At 42.9% G+C, this 20,001-nt stretch overlaps 1 long non-coding RNA gene across 1 annotated transcript; it reads left to right on the top strand.

Annotated features, from left to right (window-relative positions):
* Positions 1–15,875: 15,875 nt before the first annotated feature.
* LOC106600272 (uncharacterized) lies at positions 15,876–18,407 on the top strand. The gene is made up of 2 exons (XR_001327757.2): positions 15,876–16,438; positions 16,532–18,407. It is a non-coding gene; the product is annotated as an uncharacterized lncRNA (long non-coding RNA).
* Positions 18,408–20,001: the final 1,594 nt, after the last annotated feature.

The raw sequence follows: 20,001 nt of genomic DNA, 5'->3' as shown, positions 1-20,001 counted from the left end.
AATGTGTGGGGGTACAGGTTAGTCAAGGTAATTTGTACATGTAGGTAGGGGTAAAGTGAGATAATAAACAGCGAGTAGCAGCAGTGTAAAAACAAAGTGTGTGTGGGAGGGTCAATGTAAATAGTTTTCATTTGATTAATTGTTCAGCAGTCTTATGGTTTGGGGGTAGAAGCTGTTAAGGAGTCTTTTGGACCTAGACTTGGCGCTCCGGTACCGCTTGCAGTGCGGTAGCAGAGAGAACAGTCAATGACTTGGGTGACTGGAGTCTTTGACAATTTCTTGGGCTTTCCTCTGACACTGCCTTGTATATAGGTGCTGGATGGCAGGAAGCTTGGCCCCAGTGATGTACTGGGCCGTATGCACTACCCTCTGTAGCGCTTTACGGTCAGATGCCGAGCAGTTGCCATACCAGGCGGTAATGCAACCGGTCAGGATGCTCTCGATGGTGCAGCTGTAGAACTTTTTGAGGATCTGGGGACCCATGCCAAATCTTTTCAGTCACCTGACGGGGAAAAGGTGTTGTCGTTCCCTCTTCTCGACTGTCTTAGTGTGTTTGGACCATTAAGTTTGTTGGTGATGTGAACACCAAGGAACTTGAAACTCTCGACCCGCTCTACTACAGCCCCGTTGATGTGAATGGAGGCATGTTCGGTCCTCCTTTTCCTGTAGTCCACAATCATCTCCTTTGTCTTGCTCACATTGAGGGAGAGGTTGTCCTGGCACTGCCAGGACTCTGACCTCCTCCCTATAGACTCTCTCATCGTTGTCGGTGATCAGGCCTACCACTGTGGTGTCATCAGCAAACTTAATGATGGTGTTGCAGTCGTGGGTGAACAGGGAGTACAGGAGGGGACTAATCACACACTGCTGAGGGGCCCCAGTGTAGAGGCTCAGTGTGACAGATGTGTTGTTGCCTACCCTTACCACCTGGAGGCGGCCCGTCAGGAAGTCCAGGATCCAGTTGCAGAGGGAGGTGTTTAGTCCCAGGGTCCTTTGCTTAGTGATGAGCTTTGTGGGAACTATGGTGTTGAACGCTGAGCTGTAGTCAATGAACAGCATTATCACATAGGTGAACAGCATTCTCACATAGGTTCCTTTTGTCCAGGTGGGAAAGGGCAGTGTGGAGTGCGATTGAGATTGCATCATCTGTGGATCTCTTGAGACGTTATGCGAATTGGAGTGGATCTAGGGTTTCCGGGATGATGGTGTTGATGTGAGCCATGACCAGCCTTTCAAAGCACTTCATGGCTACCGACGTGAGGGCTACAGGCAGCAGTCATTCAGGCAGGTTACCTTCGCTTTCTTGGGCACAGGGATTATGGTGGTCTGCTTGAAACATGTAGGCATTACAGACTCTGTCAGGGAGAGGTAGAAAATGTCAGTGAAGACACTTGCTAGTTGGTCTGCGCATGCTCTGAGTACACGTCCGTGTAATCCGTCTTGCCCCGCGGCCTTGCAAATGTTGACCTGTTTAAAAGTCTTGATCACATTGGAACATCTGGTGCTCTCATGCATGCTTAAGCGTTGCTTGCCTCGAAGCGAGCATAAAAGGCATTTAGCTCGTCTGGTAGACTCGCGTCACTGGGCAGCTCACAGCTGGGTTTCCCTTTGTAGTCCGTAATAGTTTGCAAGCCCTGCCACATACGACGAGCTCAAAGCCAGTGTAGTAGGATTCATATATGTCTATATTTCACGATAGGGATGGTGCCACGTTTCTTCCAGACATGACGCTTGGCATTGAGGCCAAAGATTTCAATCTTGGTTTCATCAGACCAGAGAATCTTGTTTCTCATGGTCTGATAGTCTGTAGGTAACTTTTGGTAAACTCTATGCGGGCTGTCATGTGCCTTTTACTGAGAAGTGGCTTCCGTCTGGTCATGCTACCATAAAGGCCTGATTGGCGGAGTGCTGCAGAGATGTTTGTCCTTCTGGAAATGTCTCCCATCTCCACAGAGGAACTCTAGAGCTCTGTCAGAGTGACCATCGGATTCTTGTTCACCTCCCTGACCAATGCCCTTCTCCCCTGATTCCTCAGTTTGGCCTGGCGGCCAGCTATAGGAAGAGTCTTGGTGGTTCCAAACTTCTTCCATTTAAGTATGATGGAGGCCACTGTGTTTTTGGGGACCTTCAATATTTCAGAAAATCTAAAATCTGGACTCATCAGACCAAAAGACAGATTTCCACCGGTCTAATGTCCATTGCTTTCTTCTTCTTATTGTTGTCCTTTAGTAGTGGTTTCTTTGCAGCAATTTGACCATGAAGGCCTGAATCACACACGATTGATGGTTTTTGCGACTGCTCTTGAAGAAACTTTAAAGTTCTTGAGATTTTCCGTATTGACTGACCTTCATGTTTAAAAGTAAAGATGGACTGTCATTTCTCTTTGCTTCTTTGAGCTGATTTTGCCATAATTTCGACTTGGTCTTTTACGAAATAGGGCTATCTTCTGTATGCCACCTCTACACAACTGATTGGCTCAAATTAATTAAGAAGGAAAGACGTTCCACAAATTAACTTTTAACAAGGCACATCTGTTAATTGAAATGCATTCCAGGTGACTACCTCATGAAGCTGGTTGAGAGAATTCCTAGAGTGTGCAGAGATGTCATCAAGGCAAAGGGTGGCTACTTTGAAGAATCCCAAATATTGTCATACCCTGATCTGTTTCACCTGTCCTTATTATTGTCTCCACCCCCTCCAGGTGTCGCTTGTTTTCCCCAGTCTATTTAACCCTGTGTTTCCTGTCTCTCTGTGCCAGTTTGTCTTGTATGTCCAAGCCTACCAGCGTTTTTTCCCGCTTTGCGTTTTCTCCTTTTTCTAGTCCTCCTGGTTTTGACCCTTGCCTGTTCTGGACTCTGTTTACCGGCTGCCTATGCATTCTGCCTGCCCTGACCTCAAGCCTGCCTGCCACTCTGTACCTCCTGGACTCTGATCTGCTTATGACCTTTTGCCTGTCCATGACCATTCTCTTGCCTATTCCCTTTGGATTTATTAAACATCTTAAACTCCAACCATCTGCCTCCTGTCTGCATTTGGGTCTCGCCTAGTGTCATGATAAATATAAAATATATTTTGATTTAACACTTTGTTGTTGGTTACTACATGATTCCATATGTGTTATTTCATAGTTTGTCTTCACTATTATTCTACAATGTAGAAAATAGTGAAAATAAAGAAAAACTCTGGAACGAATAGGTGTGGCCAAACTTTTGACTGGTATTGTATGTGTGACACGTATTTGTTGTGTCTACTCCCGCTCTGGCGCTTGACATCACTGGTCTAGTAACCATCGGTCCTGGCAACACATCTTTATGCACACCTGGCACCCATCATTACGATCACATGCATCCTATCATCAGGCTGTATCACATCTGGCTGTGATTGTGAGTCCCATAGGGGGACGCACAATTGGCCCAGCGTCTGCCGGGGTAGGCCGTCATTGTAAATAAGAATTTATTCTTAACTGATTTGCCTAGTTAATTAAAGGTTTTAAAAAAAATCTGTCACACCTGAATTTCATTACTACCTACATTACTTATAATTTATCTAGTACACTGTTTTGTCAGTCATCAGGTAGTATTGTTTGTGTTTTCAGGTCAGACTCTTCTCTTCTCTTGTTTTGTATCGTTCCATATTCGTTATCATTAAACTCACTAACTGCACCTGACTCCCTGTGTCTACGTTACAGAATACTACCTTAACAAATGGAAGCAGCAGTTAATCTCCCAGATGGTCGGCAAACAGGGACACCTACTTTGTCAACACCATGACCAGCTGGCTCATTTTTGGGAATGGTTATGGATGAGGTCCTCCGCGTTCTTCAATGAGTCAACATTACTTAAGCGGCATCATCTCCAAACAGCAGAGAATTCTCTACCACAAGTCGTTTGAACACCTTGGCCATGTTCTGTTATAATCTCCACCCGGCACAGCCAGAAGTGGACTGGCCACCCCTCAGAGCCGGGTTCCTCTCTAGGTTTCTTCCTAGGTTCTGGCCTTTCTAGGGAGTTTTTCCTAGCTACCTAGCTTCTACATCTGCATTGATTGCTGTTTGGGGTTTTAGGCTGGGTTTTTGTTCAGCACTTTGTGACATAGGCAGACGTAAAAAGGGATTCATAAATATATTTGATTGATTGATTGATCTTCGGGAGGTTTTTTCCAAGACCTGCGCCACCTGTCTCCCTCCTCATCACCTCTGGGACTGTGCTATCGACCTGCTTGCAGGCTCTGCGCCTCCATGTGGCCGTGCTCCAGCAGGGTTTCATTCGCAAGTCCACCTCCCCTGCATCGGCAGGCTTCTTCTTCATGGCCAAGAAGGACGGAGGGTTGCGCCCGTGCATCGATTACAGAAATCTGAAATCCATCACCACGAAGAACCGCTACCCTCTCCCGTTGGTGCCGGCCGCGATCGAACAACTCCGTGGGGCTACAATTTGATCTTCATCCGGAAGGGGGATGAATGGAAGACTGCCTTCAGCACGATGTCTGGTCACTATGAGTTGTCACCTGCTTCCCTTGAAACACAGTTTGCCCTACAGTCAATTCTGTCAAATCAAAAGAATTTGCAAAAAACAGATTTCGACAAGAATATGGCTGAGATGCAAAGAAAATTCAAGGTGAGGGGGTACAAAAATGGTCAGATTAATACTGCCATTGAAAAAATTCTAAACAAATTGAGACATGATCTCTTTCAAGGAAAGTCTCGCAAAAATAAGCATTCTTGCGTTCTAATTACCTGCTATTCAAAGTTCTCTGAACAAATTAAGGGAATAGTTCACAAACATTGGCACATTCTAAGATCCGATGACAGTATTGAAAATGTGTTTTCGGATTTATCTTAACTTGTCCTTGTGGTAAAAAATGTGGGTAAAACAAAGCGCAAATTAAAAGTACGAATCTCAGAGCATCGTAGTACCATTAGGTGCAAAAACACGACTTACCCAATTGCAGCCCACTTTTTGGAAGCGAACCACTCGATTTTGTCCCTACTTACAGTTGAAGTCGGAAGTTAACATACACCTTAGCCAAATACATTTAAACTCAGGTTCACAATTGCTGACATTTAATTCTAGTAAAAATGCTCTGTCTTAGGTCAGTTAGAATCACCCCTTTATTTTAAGAATGTGAAATGTCAGAATAATGGTAGAGAGAATGATTTATTTCAGCTTTTATTTCTTTCATCACATTCCCAGTGGGTCAGAAGTTTACATACACTCAATTAGTATTTGGTAGCAATGCCTTTACATTGTTTAACTTGGGTCAAACGTTTCAGGTAGCCTTCCACAAGCTTCCCACAATAAGTTGAGTGAATTTTGGCCCATTCCTCCTGACAGAGATGGTGTAACTGAGTCAGGTTTGTAGGCCTCCTTGCTCGCACATACTTTTTCAGTTCTGCCCACAAATTTTCTATAGGATTGAGGTCAGGGCTTTGTGATGGCCACTCCAATACCTTGACTTTGTTGTCCTTAAGCCATTTTGCCACAACTTTGGAAGTATGCTTGGGGTCATTGTCCATTTGGAAGACCCATTTGCGAACAAGCTTTAACTACCTTAGTGATGTCTTGAGATGTTGCTCCAATATATCCACATAATTTCCCTTCCTCATGATGCCATCTATTTTGTGAAGTGCACCAGTCCCTCCTGCAGCAAAGCACCCCCACAACATGATGCTGCCACCCCCGTGCTTCACGGTTGGGATGGTGTTCTTCGGCTTGCAAGCCTCCCCCTTTTTCCTCCAAACATTACGATGGTCATTATGTCCAAACAGTTCTATTTTTGTTTCATCAGACCAGAGGACATTTCTCCAAAAAGTACAATCTTTGTCCCTATGTGCAGTTGCAAACCGTATTCTGGCTTTTTTATGGCGGTTTTGGAGCAGTGGCTTCTTCCTTACTGAGCGGCCTTTCAGGTTATGACGATATAGGACTCATTTTACTGTGGATATAGATATTTTGTACCTGTTTCCTCCAGCATCTTCACAGGGTCCTTTGCTGTTGTTCTTGGATTGATTTGCACTTTTCACACCTAAGTAAATTCATCTCTAGGAGACAGAACGCGTCTCCTTCCTGAGTGGTATGATGGCTGGTGTTTATACTTGCATACTATTGTTTGTACAGATGAACGTGGTACCTTCAGGCATTTGGAAATTACTCCCAAGGATGAACCAGACTTGTGGAGGTCTACAATTGTTTTTCTGAGGTCTTGTCTGATTTCTTTTGATTTTCCCATGATGTCAAGCAAAGAGGCACTGAGTTGGAAGGTAGGCCTTGAAATACATCCACAGGTACACCTCCAATTGACTCAAATTATGTCAATTAGCCTATCAGAAGCTTCTAACACCATGACATCATTTTCTGGAATTTTCCAAGCTGTTTAAAGGCACAGTCAACTTAGTGTATGTAAACTTCTGACCCACTGGAATTGTGATACAGTGAATTATAAGTGAAATAATCTGTCTGTAAACAATTGTTGGAAAAATGTATTGTGTCATGCACAAAGTAGATGTCCTGACCGACTTGCCAAAACTATAGTTTGTTAGCAAGAAATTTGTGGAGTGGTTGAAAAACGAGTTTTAATGACTCCAACCTAAGTGTATGTTAACTTCCGACTTCAACTGTATATCGGCATTGAACATGTCGCCCTCCCTTGGAGAGGGGGTGACCTCGACAATTTATTGTTAAATCGAGAGGCTGCATGGATCTTTAATTTAAAGACCCTTGCTCCCGTCGGTCTCAACATTGACTTTGATCTGAAGCCATTCTTGTGATTTCGCTATTCATTGTAAATGTTTGTAGGACTATGTATCTATTATCGTATGCTATCCATTCAAGTTTTTGTATGTTCTTATATCTGAGAATTAACCAATGTTATCAGGCCACACCCGGCCATGATTACAGACACCTGTGTGTGTTCTTTGACACTTTATAAACTAGTGACCCGTAGTGTTTGTCATTATACCCAGATGAAGACAGCTTGTCTGTCGAAATGTTGGTTATTAGGTTATTCAATTATTGCATCTGAGATCCTAGAGTGTGCGGCTCTCCTTTTCTTTTCTAGATGGTCACTACGAGTAGCTGGTGATGCCTTTTGGATTAGTCAATGCTCTATCAGTGTTCCAGGCATTCGTCAATAAGGTGCTCCGGAACATGCTTGGATGCCAGGTGGTCGTGTATATCAATCAATCAATCAATCAAATTTATTTTTATATAGCCCTTCGTACATCAGCTGATATCTCAAAGTGCTGTACAGAAACCCAGCCTAAAACCCCAAACAGCAAGCAAAGCATGTGAAAGAAGCACGGTGGCTAGGAAAAACTCCCTAGGAAAAACTCCCTAGAAAGGCCAAAAACCTAGGAAGAAACCTAGAGAGGAACCAGGCTATGAGGGGTGGCCAGTCCTCTTCTGGCTGTGCAGGGTGGATATTATAACAGAACATGGTCAAGATGTTAAAATGTTAAAATGTTCATAAATGACCAGCATGGTCAAATAATGATAATCATAGTAGTTGTCGAGGGTGCAACAAGCACGTCCGGTGAACAGGTCAGGGTTCCATAGCCGCAGGCAGAACAGTTGAAACTGGAGCAGCAGCACGGCCAGGTGGACTGGGGACAGCAAGGAGTCATCATACCAGGTAGTCCTGAGGCATGGTCCTAGGGCTCAGGTCCTCCGAGAGAAAGACAGAAAGAGACAATTAGAGAGAGCATATTTAAATTCACACAGGACACCGGATAAGACAAGAGAAATACTCCAGATGTAACAGACTGACCCTAGCCCCCCGACACATAAACTACTGCAGCATAAATACTGGAGGCTGAGACAGGAGGGATCAGAAGACACTGTGGCCCCATCCGATGATACCCCCGGACAGGGCCAAACAGGCAGGATATAACCCCACCCACTTTGCCAAAGCACAGCCCCCACACCACTAGAGGGATGTCTCCAACCACCAACTTACCGTCCTAAGACAAGGCCGAGTATAGCCCACAACGATCTCCGCCATGGCACAACCCAAGGGGGGGCGCCAACCCAGACAGGAAGACCACGTCAGTGACTCAACCCACTCAAGTGACGCACCCCTCCCATGGACGGCATGGAAGAACACCAGTAAGCCAGTGACTCAGCCCCTGTAAAAGGGTTAGAGGCAGAGAATCCCAGTGGAAAGAGGCAAGGCAGAGACAGCAAGGGCGGTTCGTTGCTCCAGCCTTTCCGTTCACCTTCACACTCCTGGGCCAGACTATACTTAATCATAGGACCTACTGAAGAGATAAGTCTTCAGTAAAGACTTAAAGGTTGAGACTGAGTCTGCGTCTCTCACATTGGTAGGCAGACCATTCCATAAAAATGGAGCTCTATAGGAGAAAGCCCTACCTCCAGCCGTTTGCTTAGAAATTCTAGGGACAATTAGGAGGCCTGCGTCTTGTGACCGTAGCGTACGTGTAGGTATGTACGGCAGGACCAAATCGGAAAGATAGGTAGGAGCAAGCCCATGTAATGCTTTATAGGTTAGCAGTAAAACCTTGAAATCAGCCCTTGCCTTAACAGGAAGCCAGTGTAGGGAGGCTAGCACTGGAGTAATATGATCAAATTTTTTGGTTCTAGTCAGGATTCTAGCAGCCGTATTTAGCACTAACTGAAGTTTATTTAGTGCTTTATCCGGGTAGCCGGAAAGTAGAGCATTGCAGTAGTCCAGCCTAGAAGTAACAAAAGCATGGATTAATTTTTCTGCGTCATTTTTGGACAGAAAATTTCTGATTTTTGCAATGTTACGTAGATGGAAAAAAGCTGTCCTTGAAACAGTCTTGATATGTTCTTCAAAAGAGAGATCAGGGTCCAGAGTAACGCCGAGGTCCTTCACAGTTTTATTTGAGACGACTGTACATCCATCCAGATTAATTGTCAGATTCAACAGAAGATCTCTTTGTTTCTTGGGACCTAGAACAAGCATCTCTGTTTTGTCCGAGTTTAAAAGTAGAAAGTTTGCAGCCATCCACTTCTTTATGTCTGAAACACAGGCTTCTAGCGAGGGCAATTTTGGGGCTTCACCATGTTTCATTGAAATGTACAGCTGTGTGTCGTCCGCATAGCAGTGAAATTTAACATTATGTTTTCGAATGACATCCCCAAGAGGTAAAATATATAGTGAAAACAATAGTGGTCCTAAAACGGAACCTTGAGGAACACCGAAATTTACAATTGATTTGTCAGAGGACAAACCATTCACAGAGACAAACTGATATCTTTCCGACAGATAAGATCTAAACCAGGCCAGAACTTGTCCATGTAGACCAATTTGGGTTTCCAATCTCTCCAAAAGAATGTGGTGATCGATGGTATCAAAAGCGGCACTAAGATCTAGGAGCACGAGGACAGATGCAGAGCCTCGGTCTGACGTCATTAAAAGGTCATTTACCACCTTCACAAGTGCAGTCTCAGTGCTATGATGGGGTCTAAAACCAGACTGAAGCGTTTCGTATACATTGTTTGTCTTCAGGAAGGCAGTGAGTTGCTGTGCAACAGCTTTTTCAAAAATGTTTGAGAGGAATGGAAGATTCGATATAGGCCGATAGTTTTTTATAATTTCTGAATCAAGATTCGGCTTTTTCAAGAGAGGCTTTATTACTGCAACTTTTAGTGAGCTTGGTACACATCCGGTGGATAGAGAGCCGTTTATTATGTTCAACATAGGAGGGCCAAGCACAGGAAGCAGCTCTTTCAGTAGTTTAGTTGGAATAGGGTCCAGTATGCAGCTTGAGGGTTTGGAGGCCATGATTATTTTCATCATTGTGTCAAGAGATATAGTACTAAAACACTTTAGTATCTCCCTTGATCCTAGGTCCTGGCAGAGTTGTGTAGACTCAGGACAATGGAGCTTTGGAGGAATACCCAGATTTAAAGAGGAGTCTGTAATTTGCTTTCTAATGATCATGATCTTTTCCTCAAAGAAGTTCATAAATGTATTACTGCTGAAGTGAAAGCCATCCTCCATTTGCGAAGGCTGCTTTTTAGTTAGCTTTGCGACAGTATCAAAAATAAATTTCGGATTGTTCTTATTTTCCTCAATTAAGTTGGAAAAATAGGATGATCGAGCAGCAGTGAGGGCTCTTCGATACTGCACGGTACTGTCTTTCCAAGCTAGTCGGAAGACTTCCAGTTTGGTGTGGCGCCATTTCCGTTCCAATTTTCTGGAAGCTTGCTTCAGAGCTCGTGTATTTTCTGTATACCAGGGAGCTAGTTTTTTATGACAGATGTTTTTAGTTTTTAGGGGTGCAACTGCATCTAGGGTATTGTGCAAGGTTAAATTAAGTTCCTCGGTTAGGTGGTTAACTGATTTTTGTCCTCTGACGTCCTTGGGTAGGCAGAGGCAGTCTGGAAGGGCATCAAGGAATCTTTGGGTTGTCTGAGAATTTATAGCACGACTTTTAATGCTCCTTGGTTGGGGTCTGAGCAGATTATGAGGAAAAACATTAAGATCCACAACATTTATTCCATGGGACAAAACTAGGTCCAGAGTATGACTGTGGCAGTGAGTAGGTCCAGAGACATGTTGGACAAAACCCACTGAGTCGATGATGGCTCCGAAAGCCTTTTGGAGTGGGTCTGTGGACTTTTCCATGTGAATGTTAAAGTCACCAAAAATTAGAATATTATCTGCTATGACTACAAGATCCGATAGGAATTCAGGGAACTCAGTGAGGATTGAAATTTGACTATTGAAATTTGCTATCGTAAATGTTAGCAACACCTCCGCCTTTGCCGGATGCACGGGGGGTATGGTCACTAGTGTAACCAGGGGGTGAGGCCTCATTTAACACAGTAAATTCATCAGGCTTAAGCCATGTTTCAGTCAGGCCAATCACATCAAGATTATTATCAGTGATTAGTTCATTGACTATAACTGCCTTGGAAGTGAGGGATCTAACATTAAGTAACCCAATTTTGAGATGTGAGGTATCACAATCTCTTTCAATAATGGCAGGAATGGAGGAGGTCTTTATACTAGTGAGATTGCTAAAGCGAACACCGCCATTTTTTATTTTGCCCAACCTAGATCGAGGCACAGACACGGTCTCAATGGGGAAAGCTGAGCTGACTACGCTGACTGTGCTAGTGGCAGACTCCACTAAGCTGGCAGGCTGGCTATCGACGACATCATGGTCTATTCGGTTACCTTGGAGGATCACATTGCTCACGTCCGAGAGGTCTTGGTACGCCTCCTGGCCAACCACCTATATGTCAAAGCAGAGAAGTGCCTATTCCATCAGGAGGATGTCTCCTTTTTGGGTTACTAGATCGGCCCGCAAGGAGTCATGATGGATGAGAAGAAGATGGAGGCTGTCAGGTCATGGCCAGTCTCAACCCCCATAAAGGGGTTCCAACGTTTTTGGGGATTGCCAACTACTACCGCTGATTCATTAAGAACTTTAGCTCGATCGCCTCTCCCCTCACTTCTTTCCTCAAGGGTTGTCCCCGGAAGTTGGGGTGGAATCCTGCAGCTGACGAAGCCTTCCGCCTACTGAAGGGATGTTTCACCTCCACCCCATTGCTCAAACATTCAGATCCTACGCTGCCCTTCGTGGTGGAGGTGGATGCTTCAGAAGTAAGTGTGGGGGCTATCCTGTCCCAACGTCAAGGTAATCCAAAGAAAACGTGCATATTACTCTAAGAAGCTGTCTCCTGCAGAGAGTAACTATGATGTTGATGATTTGGAGCTCCTGGCGGTGAAGTTGGCATTAGAGGACCCATTTCTCATCCTCACCGACGATCAGAACCTGGAGTACATACGGACAGTGAGGCGACTGAACCCGCACCAAGCCAAGTGGGCCCTTTTCTTCACCAGATTTGATTTCACACTGACATATCGCCCAGGTTAAAAAAACATCAAAGCTGATGCCTTGTCCCATCTCTACAAAGTACTGAGTAAAGGGTTTGAATACCTATGTAAATGTAAAATTTCAGTTTTTTATTTTTAATAAATTAGCAAAATAAATATACAGTTTTTCCTTTGTCATTATGGGGTATTGTGTGTAGATTAATGAGGGGTAAAAAACGATTTAATCAATTTGAGAATAAAGCTTTAACCTAACAAGATGTGGAAAAAGTCAAGGGGTCTGAATGTGACACATATTATTCAAATGTTTATTGTATGTGTATGTCCCTTATATGTATGTCCCTTTATATTTCAAAATATATGTTAGTGTAACAGTGTAGGTTCCGTCCCTCTCTTCGCCCCAACCCGGGCTCGAACCAGGGACCCTTGCACACATCAACAACTGACACCCACGAAGCATCGTTACCCATCGCGCCACAAAAGCTGCGGCCCTTGCAACGCAAGGGGAAACCCTACTTCAAGTCTCAGAGCGAGTGACGTCATTGATTGAAACGCTATTAGTGCGCACCACCGCTAACTAACTAGCCATTTCACATCGGTTACATTAGCAATATGTGTTAACATATACACTATCAGTCAAATGTTTTAGAACACCTACTCATTCAAGCGTTTTTCTTAATTTATACTATTTTCTACATTGTAGAATAATAGTGAAGACATCAAAACTATGAAATAACATAACAATATATTTGAGATTCTTCAAATAGCCACCCTTTGCCTTGATGACAGCGTTACACACTCTTGGCATTCTCTCAACCTTTGTCATTTTTAATTTATTTATTTAGCCTTTATTTAACTAGGCAAGTCAGTTAAGAACAAATTCTTATTTACAATGATGGCCTACATCGGCCAAACTCGGTCGACGCTGGGCCAATTGTGCGCCGCCCTATGGGACTCCCAATCAGAGCCGGTTGTGATACAGCCTGGATTATGGGGTATTACAGTCCCGTTGGTAGGATAGTCTTAATCGTAGATCGTCCAGTTTGTTTTCCAGTGATTACACGCTGGCCAATAATACGGAGGGTAGTGGTGGTTTACCAACTCGTCTGCAAATTCTTACAAGGCACCCCGCCCTCCTCCCCCTGTTCCTCCGTCTTTTCTTCACGCTGATGACGGGGATTTGGGCCTTGTCCTGACAAAGCAGTATATCGTTTGCATCGGACACATTAAAGGAAAAAATATTTCTCCAGTTCGAGGTGAGTAATCGCTTTTCTGATGTCCAGAAGCTCTTTTTGGTCATAAGAGACGGTAGCGTCAACATTATGTACAAAATGAGTTACAAACAATGCGAAAAAGCACAGTTGGTTAGGAGCCGTAGTTAGCTTAGAGTGTATCGCAAAAATACAGCTCTGTAATATATAACACTTGATTGGAGAGATGTTAGGACCATATAAACAAAATAAAAAAGAAACAACAATATTTCCTCCAGAGGAGCTATAAATCAATCAATTCAAACCAGAATATTAGCATTTTGTCTTGTTATTCCATGGGCTAGCCTAGCTTAGCTGCAAACCCATTCATCTCTATATCAAGATCGCTGACAGTTTTCACTCGATCAATGTCAACATTTAAACTTTACAATTTCAACATAAAAGGGTTAGTATCACTCAGATAACCATTTCGGCTAACATTTTTATAGATAATGTGCTTGTGTATACTACACTCAACAAAATATAAATGGAACATGTAATTGTTGGTCCCATGTTTCATGAGCTGAAATAAAAGATCCCAGAAATGTTCCATATGCACAAAAAGCTTATGTCTCTCAAATTTTGTGCACAAATTTGTTTACATCCGTGTTAGTGAGCATTTTTCCTTTGCCAACATAATCCATCCTCCTGACTGGTGTGGCATATCAAGAAGCTGATTATTAATCATGATCATTACACAGGTGTACCTTGTGCTGGTAAAAGGCCACTCTAAAATTAGCAGTTTTTCAGACAACACAATGCCACAATAATCTCAGGTTTTGAGGGAGTGTGCAATTGGCATGCTGACTGCAGGGATGTCCACCAGAGCTGTTGCCAGAGAATTTAATGTTCATTTCTCTACCATAAGCTGCCTCCAACGTTGTTTTAGAGAATTTGGCAGTGCGTCCAACCGGCCTCACAAACACAGACCATGTGTAACCACCCCAGCCGAGGACCTCCACATCCGTCTTCACCTGCGGGACCTTCTGAGATCGCTGATGAAAAACTGTGGATTTGCGCAACCAAAGAATTTCTGTCAGAAAACGTCTTAGCTCGTCGTCCTCACCAGGGTCTTAACCTGACTGCAGTTCGGCGTCGTAACCAACTTCAGTGTGCAAATGCTCAACTTCGATGGCCACTGGCACACTGGAGAAGTGTGCTCTTCACGGATTAATCCCAGTTTCAACTGTACCGCGCAATGACAGACTGTGTGTTTGGCATCGTGTGGACGAGCAGTGTGCTGATGTCAATGTGTTAAACAGAGTGCCCCATGGTGGGGTTATGGTATGGGCAGGCATAAGCTACTGACAACGAACACAATTGCATTTAATCAATGGCAATTTGAATGCACAGAGGTATCATGATGAGATCCTGAGGCCCATTGTTGTGCCATTTATCCGCAGCCATCACCTCATGTTTCAGCATGATAATGCACGGCCCCATGTCGCAAGGATCTGTACATAATTCCTGGAAGATGAAAATGTCCCAGTTCTTCCATGGTCTGCATATTCACCAGACATGTCACCCATTGAGCATGTTTGGGATGCTCTGAATCGACGTGTATGACAGCGTGTTCCAGTTCCCACAAATATCGAGCAACTTTGCACACCCATTGAAGTGGAACAACATTCCACAGGCCACAATCAACAGCCTGATCAACTCTATGCGAAGGAGTTGTGTCGAGCTGTATGAGGCAAATGGTGGTCACACCAGATACTGACTGGTTTTCTGAACCATGCCTCTACCTTTTTTTTAAGGTGTCTGTGACCAACATTTACATTTAAGTCATTTAGCAGACGCTCTTATCCAGACCAACAGATGCATATGTGTATTCTGTCATGTGAAATCCATAGCATTGGGCCTAATTCATTTATTTCAGTTGACTGATTTCCTTACATGAACTGTAACTCAGTAAAATCTTTGAAATTGTTACCTGTGTACCAACCTGTATAACAGAACAAAGAAATAGGAGACAGGAGGGAGGGGAGAAGCAAACCGCTGTGCTCATTCTCCTTCGCGACCCCTGCTGGTGGCAACAGGTATAAACAATTCCCAATGGAAATCGTTGGAAGACCACAATAATAGTGGATTATACTAGGGGTTCCCCAACTTTTTAAATCGGGTCCTCCCTTCCAGAATTGGGGAACATCCCGTGCACCCCCACCCCGTGCAAGTCTATTTCTGTGGGCACAAACACTGTTCATGACACAAACTGTTTACACCCCTCTTGTTGATGGAGAGAATCTTTCAGGTTTAAAGCTTATTTCCTACAATTCTACACATTTTGTCAGGGGTTGCAAAGAAAATGTTGCCACATTTTCTTGCAATTCTATACATTTTGCCATGTCTAATGTGTATTCATGTGATATTTGAGTGACTAAAAAATGACAACAATATCTATGGACTAAAAAATCTAAATAAAAAAACTGTAGCTGACATGAGCTAATTGATCTGGACATTTCTGAAAAGTTATACATCTCTCTCTAAGGTATGCAATGACTAACATGACAATGATGATGCATTTGACCCAATTTCAAAATTGCACCATTCTACTATTAAAACTTTCAAGAGTAAGTTTAAAGCCGGACTGAGTTCCTGACGACCCCGCGCGCTCCCCCTTGTGGGCGCAACCCACTGTTTGACACAACAATATCTAAACCGTGTTTACATTACCTTATGGGCAGCCACAACTATACTGTATGAAAATAAACATTCATACTTAAGATAGGTTTCTGAGCTTTTTCAAAACTTGTACATCACAAATTATAAACCTACAATTGTTATTTGTAGATCAGTCAGTCAGTCACAATTTACCCGTGATACATTGTGGTTTTGATCCTCTCGAACACGTCCATGTATAGCTACATCACAAAATAACATCAGACTTTTCGGGAGGGAAACAGTAGATGGTGGTTGGAAGAGCCAGTTAAATGGCATCCCTTGAGAGGACAAGAACAAGATGTATGTCAGGATGAAAAGTGCAGTATTATCACAAGGAAAGGTATACTTGAAATACGGGGGAGGATTAGAGGGAAAAAGAGAGGAAGATGAGGTCTAGGAGAGAGAAGGAGGAAAAGGGTGTTTGAGTCGGTTAGAAATGGTGGACGGGAAAAAAAGATGGTTTGTTTGTTAAAGAAGAATGGTAGAAAGTGTAAGCAGAGTGAGCTGTACGCCGTATAGAAGACAGGAGGAGAAATGGAAGTGAATGAGGGCGAAGTATCGGAGGTGGTAGGTGCGATAAAGTCATCGGAGATCGATGTATGCACCGAGGATCAGGATGAAGAAGAATCTGTGACAGTAGGAGTGAAGTTTATGGAGAAAGTGAACTCTTGCCTTTTGGCTGATCCATTTGTGGTTTCACGGTGGGTGGAAAAAAAAAAGTGTTGGGTCATGTGGAATCGGTGAGGGTAACTAGAAATGGTCTAGTGATAATTGTTTGTGTTTCTGTTGGGCAGAGGAAGAATACGCTTGAAGTAAAACGAATGGGGGTAAGTAAAATGAATTGTTTCGTTCTCAAGAAAAAGGCACCAATGAAAGGAGATATAACTGGGGTAGCAGTAGATATAAACGTTGACTAGCTTAGGGGAAAGACTCCCGGTGTAAGTGATGCTCGGCGTTTGATGTGACGCAGACAGGGTGGGGAAACAGAAGAGTCAGTCTGTTTTGAGTTTTGAAGCTGAGTCTGCCTGATAACGTGAAGTTAGGATATATAAGTTATCCTGTACGAGCGTATGTGCCGAATATGTTAAAATGTTACAGGTGTCAAGCTTATGGGCATGTGGCAGCAGTGTGTAGGAGGGAGGGTCCAAGGTGTGAGAAATGTGCAGAAGGGCACGAGACAAAGGAATGTGTAGTATTGGGGAAAGTAGTGGTATGTGTTAATTGTAGGGGTGCCCATGGGGCTGGGGATCAGAAATGTCCCGTGCTAGAGAAGCAGGTTCAGGTTGAGGTTTCTGGAGTAGAGCAGAAGTCATATGCTGAGGCAGTGGAGAAAGTAGAGGAAGATGGGTTAAGGGGGTGAGAGTAGTAGAGATATACCAGTACAGAGGGATAGGCCAAAAAGTGAAATAAGTTTCAGTAAGATTGGATTTATAGCAATGGTTATTAATTGTACTGCAGGAATAGATCAGAAGTCTCAGAAAATGTAGGTTGTGGTGCAGAGGCATTTGGGTGTGCAGGACTTGACAGCAGGAGAGTTACAGGATGTGGTGATGTCCCATCATTTTAGGGTGATGGCATGAGGTAGGAATAAATACATTTAATTAGTGGGGTTGGGAGGTGTTCATTTTATTTTATATCATTTTGAAATTAGTGAATATAGTGTTAGATGGTAGGGTATTTATTTAGTACATTTTTCTATTTTAAGTAAAGTATAAGGTCTAGTAGGTGGCAGTAATGCAACAAATTGGATGCCAACCGCTGCCTTTTGCTACAATCATTATTTAGTTTTCTAAGGACCCATAAAACAGGCAGTGGGAGAAGCTATTCAAGTAAGTAAAAATGTCGCTAGTTAGTTACCTTTACATATCACCAGCTTGCTAACTTCATATTAGCTATCTTGATGTACTTTATTTATCGTTGTAACACCAAATGCATTTGTAGCTAGGTAGGTAACGTTAGCTAGCTAACAGCCATGGAAGAGGGTGAATGGATTAGCTAGCACTTCCAGGTGTCAGAGAAGGGAGGGTAGGCTACTCGGGATAGGGAAGTTCCTGTCCCTAGCGAGAAACTGAGGACAGAGTGATATAGCAACGTAATATTAAGGGCTGTCTAACTTGAGTATAATGGAAAGGAAAAAATGCAGCCTGTTTCCTAGTGATGTTTTCTGTCTTCAGATACAGAGAGCCTGTCTGCAGATGAAGAGGTCTCAGTGAATGTCCCTGGAGAGTAAGGGTATACACTTTTAAAAGTCACACAATGTGTAAACCTATTACAACTGGAGCAGACCAACCCTGCTGGGTGTGCACGCTTCTGTTTTAGCCCAGCACTAAAACACCTGATTCAATATATCAAGCCTAATTAGTTAAGCCTAGTCTGCCTAGTCTGCTCACCCAGTAGATCAGGGATCAGTGGCTCAAGGTTGGCCACCACTGCTATTGGCTTTTTTTGGTTCACCGGAAATTGTTTTGGTAATAATAGCCTACTTGTTACTAAAATGTCTAACCTTTACATATGTGTTAGCTTACTTATACACATTGAAATTATATGAAATTGTTGATTCTTTGAAGTTGTATTTAAACTTGTTTTAATTGTTAACTATTATTCAAGATTAACTAGTGTTGATGTTGATTAATCACAGATCACATTCCTGCAATAAAGAGGGGAAGGGAATCTGTCTCAAATTTGTCTGTTTTCTCAAATGAACATTACCTTTTTGTTCAGTCATAAGCTCTCCAATTAGTTTTATTTGATTCTTGCTATTTTTTTCAGGATATCAACCATGTGAACCCATTTTGCAGCTGATAATGTCATACAATGCCAGTGCAGCCATAGGCCTACAGCAGTGGTTCCCAACCCCAGTCCTTGAATACCCCCAACAGCACAAATTGTTGTTGTAGCCCCAGACAAACATACCTGATTCAACTCATTTGAGGGCCTGATAATTAGTTGACAAGTGTGTTTGTCCGGGGCTACACTAAAGCTGTACTGTTGGGGATACTCAAGGACCGGAGTAGGGAACCACTTGCCCACAGTATAATGGCCTTTGCCTTTTGGGCATTTGCAATGCACCCCTTGACATTATGCATCTGAAGCATAGGATCGCTTCAGACACACTGTTTACATATTGTTCAGCTATATGTTCTCAATTTAAAAATGATACCAGGAGACAATGTTTGTAAAGCTAATCATTATACTACATTTTGTACATGCCTTGTGCTGACATTCCATATTTCGTTTCAAATTCAACCCTTGTAATCTAGGTGGTGAAATGTCTGGAAGCAGGAGATGGGATCCTTAGCTTAAAACATACACAACTACTACTACCAAGTCCAATGCCAGATACTTTTCTCCAAGAAGGTCTGAGTGGCACTGTGATAATGAAGATGGTTTGACTAAGACTACCACAACAATTACATTGTCTATGCAAAATGTGTTTAAATTGTTAAGAAATAAAATAGTTGGGCTATAAGAAATACTTTCTATTCAATGGGACTAGGCAAAGCAAATATTACTATTTTCAATTCACCCATACAACAATGTAGCCTATTTTTAAAGTACAGTATGTTTACAATATCATAAACAGTACTTTACACATTCCAAATTACATTTGATATATTCATACAGTTTAAGGGGGCACTTTTGTCATGACAAGGTGAAGGTGCTCTACTCAAATGGCACAACAGAATCATTCAGATTGACCAAAGCACATATAACAACCGTCTTGTATAATTGAGGGAGTCTCCTTTCATATTTGGAAAAGGACAAAGTAGTAGAAGTAGAAACGGATGCTTCTGCAGCATTTCTCATCTTCACAGTGGGATTCCAGTCAGCATGGGTGTCTTAATAATAGAGGTCAGCTGGGGAACCTACAGTAGTATATCAACAAATGAAAAGCACACCTGATGTTGGAATATCCCTTCTTCAGGTCACCTATACCATCAGGGCTCTTAATTGTTTGGTTGTGTTTAATTCATTCTGGTGTTTTAATGCCATATAAAGAGTACACCTATTGTTGGGCTGGAACAAGCAATAGTCAACACAGCAGGTTGTCCTATCCTATTGAGGCCTTTTTCCTATGTTGTAATGTCCACACATTTTCACTCTTATGAATAAAGTTCTCAACAAATTTCCATTGGGTTATTATATGAATATATGACAACCACTGGAGCTTTTTTGAAAATAATGTCCTCCAGGCAATATGGATGTCATATTGTACAATTTGTGGCTCCCCTTTTCATGGTCATGGCTAGAAGGGATCCAGTTT

The sequence above is a fragment of the Salmo salar genome, chromosome ssa03 (genome assembly GCF_905237065.1).
Source record: "Salmo salar chromosome ssa03, Ssal_v3.1, whole genome shotgun sequence".
Lineage (NCBI taxonomy): Eukaryota > Metazoa > Chordata > Actinopteri > Salmoniformes > Salmonidae > Salmo > Salmo salar.
The sequence above is the reverse complement of the archived record's forward strand: the minus strand, read 5'-3'. Positions and strand labels throughout refer to the sequence as shown.